Raw genomic sequence first — 15,353 nt, forward strand, 5'->3', positions numbered from 1 at the left:
AAATTCCCAGCTTGGCGAACAGAACCACAACAATAAAATGTGTTTATTCAACACAAAATACTGGGACAAAAAAGAAGCGTTTCAGCACATACCAAAACATGAAAATTACAAAGAGACAAGTCTGTTAAAATTCACTTACGATGTGGAGCTATATGAATTGAAATGTGAATTACAAAACCACGGACGAGGTATTCAAGCTTTATTGGTCATTATCTGACCCACAGCTGAGGTACTGATTTCCCCCCAGTCAGTGATCCACCTCACTGGGACTCTCTCGCCCTGTCTCACACATTGTCTAGTTGGCCCAGAATTCTTAAATTAATTCACCTTCTCCCTGGAACCAATCTATTGTTATTTTGGAACTTGTTCAGCGTCAGCAACCCGGCTCTGTGAAATTATTGGCGATAAATGATCTGGGATGACAGCATAGTGCTCACAGGGTACGGCACCAGACAAAGGGCTTGCAGTCTGTGGGAATTTCTAAATAAAATTTCTGTATGTTTGTCCTCATGCTGTCTTCTGATCTAACTTCATACTCGTCTGACACCCCTTGCTCTCACTCACTCTGTCGCTCCATTTTCCCTCCATTCCTTTTATCTCTCTTCACTTCCTTTTTCTCTGTTAATTTTTCTCTCTCTCACGCACACACACACACACACAGTTCTCTCTGTTTTCAAATTGTGATGTTGGAGAGCTCATCGTTGTACAATTGGCTAAACGGCTTCGTTCAGTGCTCTACTAATTCTGAAGCTCTCTGAACCACTATGAAGACTTCAGCACAATAAAGACATCAGGTGCCTGGAGAGACAAGCTGGTCCTGCGAAGGACACAGTGCAGAATCATCCTTTATCTCTTCCTGTTGCCTGTTGTGCAATGGCCTTGAAATATCTGTTCAAACAAAATAGATTGAAATTCGTGCAGGCGGGAGGACGATCACCAGATGATTTTGCTGTCAGGATTTAACAAGCAGATCCCACATACAAAATTTTGATTTCCCCATAAAAAAAACAAATTGTGGATTTCCCTGTTAGCAGCTCCTCCCAATTGAGACGGCCTAGCTCTGCCTGATGCTCACGTAATTTGCCTTCCGCCAATTCAGTAGCTTCACACAATGTCCTGACTTATCCATGTTCGTAACTATCTTAAATCTGAAGGAGCTGTGACCACTGTTTCTAAAATTATGTCCCACTGAAAGGTCAGTCACCTGGCCAGGCTCATTAGCCGATACGAGGTCCAGTCTGGCGCTTCCTCTGGTTGGACAATCCACAAACTGTTGCAGTTAATAAATTCTGCCCCGTCGAAGCCTCTTGCTCCAAGGGGCTCCCAGTCATTATTGGAGATATTAAAGTCACTTACTATGACCACTCTGTTTTTAATACACCTTTCCTTAATCGACGTACATTTCTGTTCCTCAATCCCTCCGTGGCTGTTGGGGGGGATTATAGTAACGCAGTGCTTGCAGCCATCTTATTTTTGAGCTTTACCCATATTGCTGCAGTGGATGATCCCTCCTGTATGTCCTCTTCAAGTACAGATGTAGCATTCTCCCGATTATTAAAACACCTCGTCCACCTCTTTTACCTTTCTCTCCATCTCGCATAAAACAATGCAACCCTGGAATGTTAAATGGCCAGTCCTTTCCCTCTCTCAACCAAGTCTCTGTAAAGCTGCAACATTATAGTCCAATGCACGGATTCAGGCTGTCAGTTCATCGGTCTTAACCATAATAATTCTTCCATTGAAATAAAAACACTTCAGCCCAACTCCATCAGATCCTGACCTGATATTTGGTTTGTGTTTCCCTGATGTAAATTCTCGTTGTCTATTCTCTGGTATTAGGAGATTAGAAAAGACTGTCAGTAAAGCAGAAAATATTGCAAACAGACAATTTCTGTTTCCTCCATTGTCCCTTCTATATGAACATTTCATCACACACTGTCCAATTCCAATAAACTACTGGATAATTATTATGCTTCAAACAACAGTCTCCAACCTCTCAATGCACATTCTTCAACTCTCTCTTGACCCATTGGATTGACAGTTTTCTGTTCCCTCTCTCAACCAAATCTCTGTAATAGTTATATCATAGTTATATATACTCAATCAAACTCCAAGCTCATCTGTCTTGCCTGTCATACTGCTCATATTAAAATCAGCATACTTCCGACTGCCAGTCCCATTGTGTTCACTCCACACTGCCAGTTTGTTGCTGGTCTTAGCTGTACTGGGATTAGTCGCCACCTACTCTTCAGTCATGTGCTTGTGGACGTACTCCCCCCCTACCACCACCCCCCCCCAACACTAGTTTAAACCCTCCTGAGTGACAATAACAAACCTGCCTGCCAGGAGATTGCTGCCAGTTCACGTCCATCCCGTCCTTCTTGTGTATTTCATACTGACCCAGGATTCCCAATGACCCACATATCGGAGATTGCTGCCAGTTCAGATGCATCCAGTCCTTCCTGTCTATATCCTACTGACCCGGGAATCCCAATGATCCACATATTGCAAGTGCTGCCTACCCTACCAGCTCTTTGGCCATGTTTTTAACTATACTGCCTTCCTATTCCTAACTTCACTGGCACGTGGCATAATCTATTCTCTCCAACATTCAAAAATCCTTTCAGCATAACTCCGGCACGATCTTTACTTTGAAATGGATAGACTTGACAATAAAAACTTAGTGTGATCTCATTAACTATTAAAGTGGAGCCCAACGAATCAGTCGCAATGACCATAGGATCTGATATCTTACACCTTCACCAAACCTGTGTGACAAGGTATACATATGGAGTATCTATTTGTAGATGGACGTGGATAAACAGAAATTAGTCTAAAAGACCTGAAAATGTCATAACAGATGGCTGTCATTCAGCCTGTTTGCTTTGCTGTGCAATTGGATTTTAGCTATTCTGTTCCTTTTTTAATGGCTGGGGCTTTACCCCAGATCCCTAGCGTGTCAGAAAGTGCCCAGTGTCTTTGTGCGCCCCTTGCATAGGGAGCATCCAGTGCCAGGCGATGGGGTTTGGGGAACTCCGGGATGGCTCGGTGAAAGGCTGCATGCAATAACGGATGGACTCAGGGCTCGAGAGAGACGGAGTAGGTAATCAGAGACATGCACTCACATCAGTAGCTGGGCAAGATTCCCATGTACTCGGGGAGCCCGAGCACCAGTGCCACTTTTACAATAAACCCGTCATATTTGCATCAATTCTCCATCAAATACAAGTAAATATACTGCAGATGGCAGAAACCTGAAACAAACATAGAAACATACTGTGGAGAGAGAAAAGAGTTAATTCTCCCAATGCAGACACGGGGAGATTGTAAATAAACTCCACAAAAACAGGGTCCAGAGATTGGAATTATTCTTATTTGAATGAAAATAGTCTTATCAGTGATAGGTAACATGGTTTTGTGCAGAGAAGGTCATGTCTTACCAAATCAATAGATTTCTTTGAGGAAGTGACAAAGTTGATTGACGAAGGAGGCAATGTAGATGTCATGTTGTGGTCTTCAGGAAGGCGTTTGGTATGTTTCCCCATGGTCGAGGTATGTCGAAAGTGAAGTCACATGATGCACGAGCTGGTGGATAAAGAACTGGCTGGGCAACAGGAGGCAGAGAATAGTAAGGGGAGGGAGTTTCTCAAAATGGAGAACTGTGACCAGTGGTTTATTTTAAGATGTTTCTGGAAAGAAACATGAATGGGCTGGGAACAAAGGGATAGAGATCCTTAGAAAATAGGCGACAGGTTTAGATAGAGGATTTGGATCGGCGCAGGCTCGGACCACCGAATGGCCTGTTTCTGTGCTGGAATGTTCTTTGTTATAAGATTAGCAATGACCCATCAGACCCCAGTAATGGTCTCCTCCAACCTCTTTCCTCAGACTAAAAGGTACAAAACCTTGAAATCACTGAGCAGCTGGTTCAGGAACAGTTTCTTCCTGACTGTTATTAGACTGATGAGTGGACTCCCTATTCTCAGATAATGCTGATCTTGTTCCTGCTGATCTCGCCTCGCACACGCCCTGTGCATCGTAACCTGCATGGCTCTCAAACATATTTTAGAGCCATTGTTCTGTACATCATTGTTTACTATGCTTTGTCTGCATTTCTTGGTAAAGGTCAAAGTAAATCCTCACCTCCCTTCCCCCAGTTACTACAGTGCTCACTTCCACCTGTCTCTGGTCCACAGCCCCAGAACCTCCCATTCCCCACCCCCAGCACACTGTGACCCCATCCCCAGCTCCCTGTGTGCTTTGTATCTCACTACTTCTCTCACACTGTCTCTTTCCTTGTATTTTCCTTTTATCTGTCTTCTGTTTCTTTCCCATAACTTACTGTCTCCCCTTCTCGCTGTTCTTGTGAATGTCTGTTTCTTATTTTGTTTCCTTTCTCTGTTTTACTGACTGTCCTTCTGTTTGCCTCGCTGTGTTCTCTCTCTCCTTCTACGTGTCCATCTCTTTCTCTCTCGTTGTGATGGTGATGGCTTCTCTATTCTTTTGAAGCATGTGATGGCTCTTTGGTTGGATGTTGGCAATACAATAAATTCAATTATGTTTTGGTATCTTAAACATAATTTAAATTTATTGGTTAAATTTCAATTGTTGTCAAAACAGCAACCAGAATGTAGATATCCATTTAACAACCAATTGTTACATCTAAATATTTTGGAACTGCCTTCTCCCAGTGCTCTGCATACTGGCAACTGAAAGCATTCTATTCACGTGCATAATAGTGTGACGGTAACTGCTCTTCCCAGGACCATAAGAAACTACAGACGGTTTTGTGCACAGCCCATACTATCATGGAGGACAACCTTCCATCCATTTATACTTCTCATTGTCAGCGAATGGCTGGCAACATCAAATATCTCTCCCAAACTGGTAATGATCTCCCACAACCTCTTCCAAAAGGGAGAAGATACAGAGACTTGAAAACATGGACCAGTATGCTCAGGAACACCTTCTTCCCCACCCTAATTACACTGGCGAATTGACATCTCTAACTTTTCAAATAATATTAATCTTGCTAAATTCGATCTTGAATCGCACTGCTCCTGTGCAGCTGTCACCTTGTGTGCCTCACTCTGTGTAAGTGCCCTGTGAGGCTCAAGGTCTTCTCAAGGGCAATCAAAAAAGTGAACTAATACTGGCCCACCCAGCGATACCTATATCCCATTAATAAATATAAGAACATGACGACACTCAGGGAACACAGACAGGTGGGATCAAATCGCTTTAAACATGATCTTAGATAGATAGAGATTGCCCTCGGTATCTGAAAGTAGAGTGTTCCGACAAAGCCTTTCATAAGCTGATATGGCATAAAGTGAGGTATCATTAATTTATGTGGGGAAAATTTACGTTTCTTGTTAAAAGTGAAAATCCTCTACGGATTTCTTTTGATTAGTGAAAACAGGACGTAATGGAGGTTTTTCGGAAAGGGAAATGGCAAAATGCGATTTTTTTAAAAGCGGGGGATACATGTCCCACCATGGGCGTGATATTCAGGAAGATTTGAAAAGTTAAAAATAAATGAGGTGATTCTCACATTTTATTTCCACCCCAGCTGATCATCATTCCCTTTGTTTGCTCTTTGTCTTCTATCTATCTCTTTCTCTATCGATTCAACTCACTCCTCCTGCCCTTCAAAGCAGACTTCCCTGTCACCAGCATTGTTCACACTATTTTCCAGCTGCTTTCAGTTCAGAAAAGCTTCCCAGAACTTTCTGATCTTTTCCTTGCATTATTTATGCAAGTTCAGATCTCCAGCATCTTTCAAATTTGTTTAACCTTCAAATTTCTTATTCCATGGGAAGTCGGCATCTCTGCCCAGGGCAACATTTGTTAAACATCACTAATTGTCCTGACTCTGACGACATTCCACAAGCCAATAGAAAGTCAAGCACATTGATATGGGTCTGAAGTCACACTTAACCCAGATGGGTAGTAACATTAGATTTCTTTACCGAAGGTCATCAGTGAAACAGGAAAATGTTCAGACAAAATGTGGTTTTATAGTTGTTTTTCGTGAAATTCACTTTTATTCCAATTCTTATCATTTTTATTTAGTTCTGCCATCAGCTGTGGTAGGACTTGAAACAAATCGCTTGAAACAATGTCTTTCGTTTAATAAGCTTTGCTCCTGAATTACATCCAGCGACATTCCTACTCTGATACATTGTCCTAATCATGAAGTAACGTCTGAGACAAGAACAATTTTGTGATTGAAATACTTGTAACTGGAAAAGTGGCCAGAAGAGAGCTTGAAACATAAAGTCTGAATTTTACCAACGAGCAGACAATGGTTTGTTCAGCCACAGCACTGACGCAGAGATGGAGACTGGGGATATTATGACCTGGTAGTCGACAGGGTTCGTGACAGAGAGAACAAGATACATAAATCAGTTCAGGGCAATAAGAGATCTCGAGGTTGTGCACAGTTTTGTTCTCAGATGTTTGTAAGGGATTGGTCTGCAATTCAGATGAATGGAAACTGCAATTGAAATTGAAGATAAAAGTTTTTTTCATTGGCAAATATAGATAATAGAAATTGCAATGAAGTTTAAAATTGTTTATGGGCTTAATGAATGGACAGAGGTAGAGAACACCAACAATAGCGAGAATAGGTTATGATTTGGAGATGCCGCTGTTAGACCGGGGTGTACAAAGTTAAAAATCACACAACACCAGGTTATAGTCCAACAGGTTTAATTGGAAGCACACTAGATTTCGGAGCGTCGCTCCTCCACCAGGAGTAACACACTCTCCACTCCGCCCAATCAGCGCCACTAATATCCGATAAGGTAGACATTTCCTACAGAGGGAAATTTTGAAAAGATCCAAGGAAAGCCTCCTCTCCATTTGTGTAATTATCCAGTCCATTGTTCGCAGATTCAGATCTGTCCTCTCCACGTCTCTCCAGCTGCTGATGTCTGTTACTGTTGGAGCTGATGCATCTGCTCCTACACTGGGACAGCGCACTGAGTGAAGCTCCTCACCAATAGGACACAGATACAATGCATGGAGACTGACATCAATCGCGGTCACTGAGCAAACAGGTCTAGCTTTCAATACAGCACATTCAGTTCACAACATATCTGGACTGGACTGGACTGGATTCTGACATTGCTGGCTATTGGTCACATCTCCCATCGCCAATTCCTCGAGTGAAGTCAGTTGTGAGGGAGAATGATGGAAGTTTTCTGATCGCAGGCTAGAATATCCTGCCTTGATGTACGTTTGCAATGCTGTCGTCATCATACCCGGAATCTCTGCCCCTCCACAAAATAAAGAAACACAGTCAGGATGTTGTTACTGTGCTGATCTCTCCTTCACGGGAACAAACCCCAGCCAACAGACTGTCACTGGGCACAATTGCCCTGAACATAGACAGGAAGTGTGGACTTCTCTGAATGGTCCTCTCACTGCTCTAATAAAGAAACGTTGGACCTTCCATATAGAATATGCTTCAGTAATTAATTTATACAAATTGACAAACATCTTAATGCAGTTTTATTTGCTGTAAAGCAATAATTTTTCACCTTTTTTCCCCTCAGCCCAAAACCAAAAGTGAACTTATTCATTAAGACTTATGAATTAATAAGTCAGATTTACCGAGTAGATCGGGCGGAATGGGGATAGTGGCTGTGGAGACTGCATGGGGAGTACAATGATATTCCCCAGTCATCATCACTCTTAACGTCAGATAGAATTAAATATAGTTCACAACAAGGAACGAGCCAACGCTTGGGATATGTAATGCTCAATGACAATGTGAACTGAAACGGATAATTTTAAATGTGATAAAGTGAACTATATTATATATACACACCATTTCATCATTGGGAATACAGATTGAGTAGTGTCACCGCATCTGAAGCATTAACTTTGATGTCTCTTCACAGATACGGTTAGACCTGCTGAGCTTTCCCTCCAACGTCTGTTTTTGTTTGAGATTGATCATGTTGTTCATATCTGGCAGGATGCTTACAATTAAAAGCAGATGCTAACAACAAAATGTACAGAGGTGTGGAGACAATACAAGAGAATGACAGTAGAAATATCGCTCATTCCAAACTGGAAAAGACAATGAGCTGAGTTTTCACCACCTTTGCTGTAATAATTCTATGTTATGCATTGAAAGCTTTTGGAGATTGGGGAGACAAGCTTGTTCAATGAAGGACACAAGTGTTCCATCATCAAAAATCTATTGCTATTCTTTCATGAAGTTCAGCTGCCTCTAAAATGTATTGTCAAACAAAATAGATTTCCTGAGATTTACAAGATGTTGAGATTTTCTTTTTACTTTCGATCTTAAAGAAGAGACAGATTTCGGCTGTAATTCAGGTATCACAGACACACCAACAGTAATAGAAACATGAAAGTACCACATTGTCCAAACATTACCAAGGTCAACATGTAGACCTGTCAAGAAACATGCAATAAAGTGATAATGGAAACATGAAATGCAAACAGAAAATGCTGGATAAACAAAAAACGTGAGGATGTGTCTGCAGAGAGCAGCACAATTAACATATGTAATATGATGTGACACTGTTCTGAAAAGTCCTATTAGAATCAAAGGTTAATTTTTTGCATCTCTGTTCAGATGTTGCCAGATTTACTGAGTTTCGCTCCAGCTCTTTTGATTTCTTTCTTCTTTCTGAACTGTGACAAAGTGTCTGATCTGAATGATAGCAGCAAAGCTGTTATCTTAGTTGAATCTCGAGTAATTTGTTATTGATTTTAAATGAGAAATTACAAAGTTCCTATGTTTGACAGGGCTCTAAAAATATCGATGACGTATTGCATTGTGAGACCTTGCAATGAAAATGTTGAAACAAAACAGAAGTTGCTGTAAACGCTCAGCAGGTCTGGCATCATCTGTGCAAAGAAATCAGAGTTAACGTTTCAGGTCCAGTGCCCCTTCCTCAGAACTGATAGTAACACAGAAAATGTTGGTTTATATGCAGAAGAGACTGGATAGCTCTTAATGGAGACTGTTAGTAGCTAACAATATGGTGTGAGTAATGGAAGGCTATGTGACAACTCGGCCTGGTGTATGGATAGGGGGCTAGGACATTGGGGATTTCAGGCCCAAAAATTATTGAACTTGATTTTGAGTCTAAAGGACTGCAGAGTCCGCACATGGAAAATGAGGTGTAGTTCTTTTAGCTTGTGTTGAATTTGCCTGGAACACTGCAGCAAGCCTGACACAGCGATATTGGTCAGGGAACAGGATGGGCTGTTAAACTGGCAGGCAACTGAAAGCTCAGAGTCATCTGCAGCGGTCCAACTTGGATGTTCTGTGAAGCGGTCACCCAGTCTACCCTTCATTTCCCCAATGTAGAGGAGACCACATTGTGAGCAGCGCATGAGATAGACTGGATTGTGGGAAATGTTGGAAAGGTGCTGCTTCACCTCGAAGGTATAGTTGGGCCCTTTGATACTGATGAGGAGGGAGGTAAATGGGCGGCACGGTGGCACAGTGGCACAGTGGTTAGCACTGCTGCCTCACAGCACCAGAGACCCGGGTTCAATTCCCGCCTCAGGCGACTGACTGACGTTCTCCCCGTGTCTGCGTGGGTTTCCTCCGGGTGCTCCGGTTTCCTCCCACAGTCCAAAGATGTGCAGGTCAGGTGAATTGGCCATGCTAAATTGCCCGTAGTGTTAGGTTAGGAGTAGATGTAGATGTAGGGGTATGGGTGGGTTACGCTTCGGCGGGGCGGTGTGGACTTGTTGGGCCGAAGGGCCTGTATCCACACTGTAAGTAATCTAATCTAATCTAATCTAAATGGGAATGGGTCATACCTCCGGCAGGGGAAAGTGAAGTGGACCTGTGGTGGGAGTGAATAAAGTGTATCCTGGAGGGAATAATCCCTCTAGAAGGTGGACAAGGGAGGAGAGGTGAATATGTGCAGGTGGGACATCTCGCTGAAGGTGGGGGAAATGTGGGCTGATGATCCTCTGCATGTGAATGCGGCTGGGATAGTAGGCAAGTGCAAGGGAAACTCCGTTGCGAGAGGGAAGGGGAGGGGCAGGCTAGAAGTGCAGGAGATGGATCAGACTCAGTTGAGGACCCTGTTGACAACAGTGATGGGGAATCCCTTGATTGAGGAACAAGGTGGACATTTGAAAGGCTTCCTTATTGAATTTAGTATCAGCAGAAGCAATGCGGTGGAGACGGAGGAACTGGGGAATGGAATTGACTCTATGCAGGAAACCAGGTGTGAGGATGTCTACTCCAGGAACCTGTGGGAGTCGGTGGGTTAATACTGGATATCAGTTGCCTGGCTATCCCCAGAAATGGAAGCAAAAATGTTGAGGAAAGGAAGTAAGGAGCCAGAGATCGACCAGGTGAAAGTGATGGAGAGTTTCAAATTCCAAGTGAAATCGGTGAACTTTTCCAATTCCGGACAAGAGAGAGATGCAGCAGCGATGATATCATCTGTGTATCGGACAAAGATTTGTGGATGGGTGCTGGAGTAGAACTGGAACAGGGAATGGTCGATGTCCCCCAAGAAGAAACAGGCATAACTGGGGCCCAAGTGTGTATCCGTGCACTTCCGCCGTGTAGCAGGAGCAGGCTGAAGCAATGGGTCTGCCCAGGCAGTTCTGTTTGTGAACTTTTGAGAGGAGATAGAAGCGAGCTCTGCTATCAGAGGATTATCAGCTCGGGGGCAGTTAGGGGCGTGGGGCGAGTGGGGCAGAAATCCCCAATGAAATGTGGTCAGTTATCATAGTTGATACAATTGCCTGATGTGCCATGGTAGGGTCATGGTCTAGGGGGAGATTAGAGGCAGTACCTGAGAGTGGGCGTTCAACCTTTGCAATGTCGAGGTCAGTCCACCAGACTGTCGCAGCACCACCCTTGTCAGCACAGGCTGAATAACACAGTCAGAGTTGGACCTAAGCACATGGAGTATAGGCTGTTCGGACATTGATAGTATGGATTTGGTGAGGCAAGTGCAGAGAAATTACGACAACCAATGTCAAGTTGAAATTTCTCAACGAACCGATTTAGTTCAGATAAAGGCCAGAGGGAGGAGTCCAGGTGGAGGGAGAGTGTTGGAGCTGGGTAACGGTGTATTTGGAACAGGGAGAGGAATATTGCCGAAAGAAATGGGCACTGAGGCGAACGCAGCGGAAGAGCTCAACTAAATGTCATGCCTAAAATTCCTTAAAGTGGGGGCACAGAGAGGTAATGTTCAGATATTTGCTGAGTACAGAACATTCAGCATCAGAGAGTGGAAGTTAAGGAGGGACGGTGAATAAACGATAGGAGGTGGAGCTGGGGGAGGGCATGGAGTCAGTGGGCAGGTATGGGAGGGGAGGAAGGTTCCAGAGGGTCAAGGGCATCTCTACCTTGTTGCAAATTGTGTGACCAGTGCATCTGTTTAGCATGACGAATGAGCCGGTGAATAAATTAGAATTGTAGAGTGGTGCAGTCTTTAGACAATATAATGCGATTCTGCTGGACAGAGAAAACGTTGATCTCAGTGGTACTGATATCGCACGATCAGACCTCAGAAAGTAAATGATTGACTATAATTGGGAAGGTATACTTATTGTAACATCCTTATTTCAATGGAGTGACACTCAAGCAGCAAGGTCTTATTTTTTTCAGAGACTTTAGACCAAACTTTAAAATATAATATGTCTTGATGTTATTAACAAGAAAAAATTATCAATGGTTTTGGAAGGCACGAGCAAGGGCAGAGTTTATTTGGCATTCCCAACAGCTCTGGGGAAGGTGTTATTGTTTAGTGAGGAAATTACCAGCGCAAAATGTCCTGCGATTCCCAGTGACCCACAGTTTACTCAGGATCTCTGATGTCACAGGAGTCAAATACTACTTTAATGCAATGCAAGTTACTCTGATCTCACCTCAACTGATATTGGAAGATCAGTTAAATGAATAAAGAATAAAAGGCCAGTACACAGCCTGTTAGAACAATGTGCTCACTCTACTCACAATGTTTAAGGTAAAACTGATGCATGGATTTCTGACTGTGAGGAGAGGTTTGTCCTATTTGTGATGAGGCTGTTTGGTTAAGCGCTGTGACAGAGAGACAGAAAGACACTCAACTCTGTACCATGGGGAACAAAACCACCCTGTTTACGGTGCATCAGACAGTGACAGAAACAACTATTGTCAGTTCCTATTGGACATTGATCATCTCAATCTCATCATTCACTGATGCTCAATAGCAGCCCAGAAGCCAGCAGCTCCCATCATCCCAGTTGGAAAGCAAAATGGGGAAGGAATAGCCAGAGAAAGTGGGAGTAACTGGGGAATTGGTGTAACTTACAGGGGAGTGGCAGAAGAAGAGTGTGAAGGGAGATCATCAGTGGAAGAGAATGTAGCAGCAGGAGGGGCAGTGCAAGGGAAGTAGGACTGTAAGAAAAGAGTAGGACAGAGGAGGAAGAAAGGCAGATGAAGTTTTAGTGACAGGGAAAAGCTTGCTTTTGAGGAAGTGAGATTGGATGAGAAAACATCACTGTACAAGAAAATCGGGATCTGGTTTCCATTCAAAATTAAGAAAGGATTTCTTGTACTTTCTCTTCTATCACTTGATTCTTGTTCAGGTTGTACATGTACTATATATTTCTATATCTCCATCAAGTACAGAAGACATGTTTCTTTCTCCCCTACGGTGGTGTTTCAATATTTTTGATTTTATTTTTACAGTATATATTTGCTTCCAATTCAAGGTGGATATGAGAATATGATTTGATCTTCTGCAGTTTGCCCATAATATAGAATTTATTTGAATATTTATCCTCATCACACTCGCTGATTAAAACAAACAATGAATGAGTTCATGTCCATCCTGCAGATGAAAAATTTCTTCAGCTCTGGGTATTGCAGGGAATGTTACAAAGAACAGTGCCACACAAAATGCTAATGTTCTACCGCAAAATGCCAAATCCTAGTTTATCCTAAATTATTTACAATGTTTATAAACAAAACATGCAGAGGGGCGGAGTGTAAAAGGTGAATTCAACTCTGTGACGAAAATGTTAATTGTGGATCCCTCATAAAATGCGTTAACTACATCACTCATAAATTCACCAAAATAGGAAAAGCAAGAAACTGTAATTGTCCAATCATCATCTAAATAACATCTGGCGAACAGGAAGGAAATCACTGGTTGTTTGTGATATTCAGAAATGACGATTGTGAGAATGTGGAGGTGGGGAGCAGTGAAATAATGATCAATGTTATAGATGACACAAAGATGGGCGGGGTGGATCACAGTCAGGAGGGAAGTGTTAGGCAACAGAAGGATAGAAACAGATTATTCAGATAGCCAGAGCAATGGCCTGATGAAACTTAACACCGATAATTTGGGAAGATGCAAGTCAGAAGTAACAAGACAAGTGAGTACTCAAAAGTGAGTATGAAAGAGGAGGGCTAAATTTGCTCCTTTTTTCTTTGCAGCTGGGAAAGTTAAGGAGGGAATATGGTACAGGTGTACATGAGCAAATGGGGTATGGAGGGGATGAACAGACAGCAGCTGTTTTCCTTCGTCAAAGGATCAAAAACAAAGAGACACACTTTTAAAGTGAATGTCAGGGGATTGAGAGAGGATTTGTGGAATGTGTTTCGAACTGAGAGGATGGTATGAATCTGGAATGCTTTGTCTCGATGGGTGGTTGAGGCAGGTAACCTCACAAACGGTTAAAATGTCTTTGGATATGCACTTGCTGGCACAGACGTGATAGGCCTGTTTTTCATTGCATGACTCTTTGCAGTGGCAGCCATGAACACTCTGGTATATTCTGAAACAATTAACAATGGCAGTTGCTGCTTTGTTCCTTTGACTGTACTCAGTAAGTGGCTATATTAGAAACCAGCATCATCTCATGCATCTTCAGCACTCACTCAACCAAATGCAGCCGAGGCCATCTCTGGGACCATCCAGTGGAATTCATATTCTCAGTGGATGCTGTCCAACAACAACACTGACACTATTCTAGCTGTATGCAACCATTAGTAAAGCGACAGCCATAATATGAAGACAGCTTTTCCTCCATTATAATACAGACCTCTAGCAATAAGGGTGTTCTTTATCTGAAGCATAATAAATTCTTTCCCAGGTATTCACTTTTACAAGCAGCAAGTTTTCCTGTGTTTTGCTGCCAGTTGTTTATCATGGAATTTCCCAGCCCAACCTCTTTCCCATTTAACATTTTCTTGTGCACTGTCTCCCTGATCCCACACACCTCACTCCCTCACATCCCCCACACTCTCCATCCTTACTTGTTAATCTCTGAAAAACCTGCACCTCCTCTCTATAATTTATTCCAACTCCCAACTCACTGTTTTGATTCCTTCTCTCGGCATGGTCATTAGACTGGCCGTGCCTGATGTCCTATTCACCTAACCTTCTGTTCAGTTCCTGATCTTCTGCTTTGGTTCTCACTCTCCTGGTTTATTCAAATCCATCTGACTTGTACTAGAAAACATCCCCACAAGGATGATGGTGCTTGTACAGTTAAGATACAATCTGTCTTTTTTGTACAGGTCCCCACCTGTCCTGGAAGAGATCCCAATGATACAACAATCTGGAACTCTCACCCCTGAACTAGATTTTTAACAACATGTTAAGCTTTAGTGTCTTCCTCATCCTTCCCTCTTTTCCACATGGCACGGGGAGTAATCCAGGGATTACAGAGGAATATTCTTTCTCTTTCTCGCTCGCTGTCTCTCTCTCTCTATCATATACACACACACATTCAAACATACACAGAAAGACACTATGTTACTTTGCAAAAGAATGCAAATAACCTTAAAATAATCGGAATGACAAGTGGAATGAAGTATTTAGTTAAAGGGAGGATGAGAGAAATTGTGCTTCTTCTGGATATCAGTTTGCTCGCTGAGTTGGAGAGTTCATTTTCAGATGGTTCATCACTGTACTAGGGAACAATATCAGTGAGCCTTCGGTGAAGTGCTGGTATTATGTCCCATTTGCTATTTATGTGTTTAGGTTTCCTTGAGTCAGTGATGTAATTTCCAGTATTGGTGATTTTATGTCCAGTTCTTTTTGTCAGAGAGTGTTCGATGGAATCAAAATCGATATGTTTGTTGATAGAGTTCAGGTTGGAATGCTATTTTTCTAGGAATTCTTGTGCGTGTCTCTGTTTGCCTTGTCCTCGATGGATATCCAGACACAGTCTAAATCGTGTACTTCCTCATCTATAAGTAAGGATACTAGTGATAGTGGGTCATGTCTTTTTCTTCTGGCCAGTTGTTGTTCATGTATCCAGGTGGCTAGTTTTCTGACTGTTTTTCCGATGTAGTGCTTGTAACAGTTCTTGCAAGGATTATTTTTGCTTGA

Source organism: Chiloscyllium punctatum, unplaced genomic scaffold, assembly GCF_047496795.1.
Source record: "Chiloscyllium punctatum isolate Juve2018m unplaced genomic scaffold, sChiPun1.3 scaffold_155, whole genome shotgun sequence".
NCBI lineage: Eukaryota > Metazoa > Chordata > Chondrichthyes > Orectolobiformes > Hemiscylliidae > Chiloscyllium > Chiloscyllium punctatum.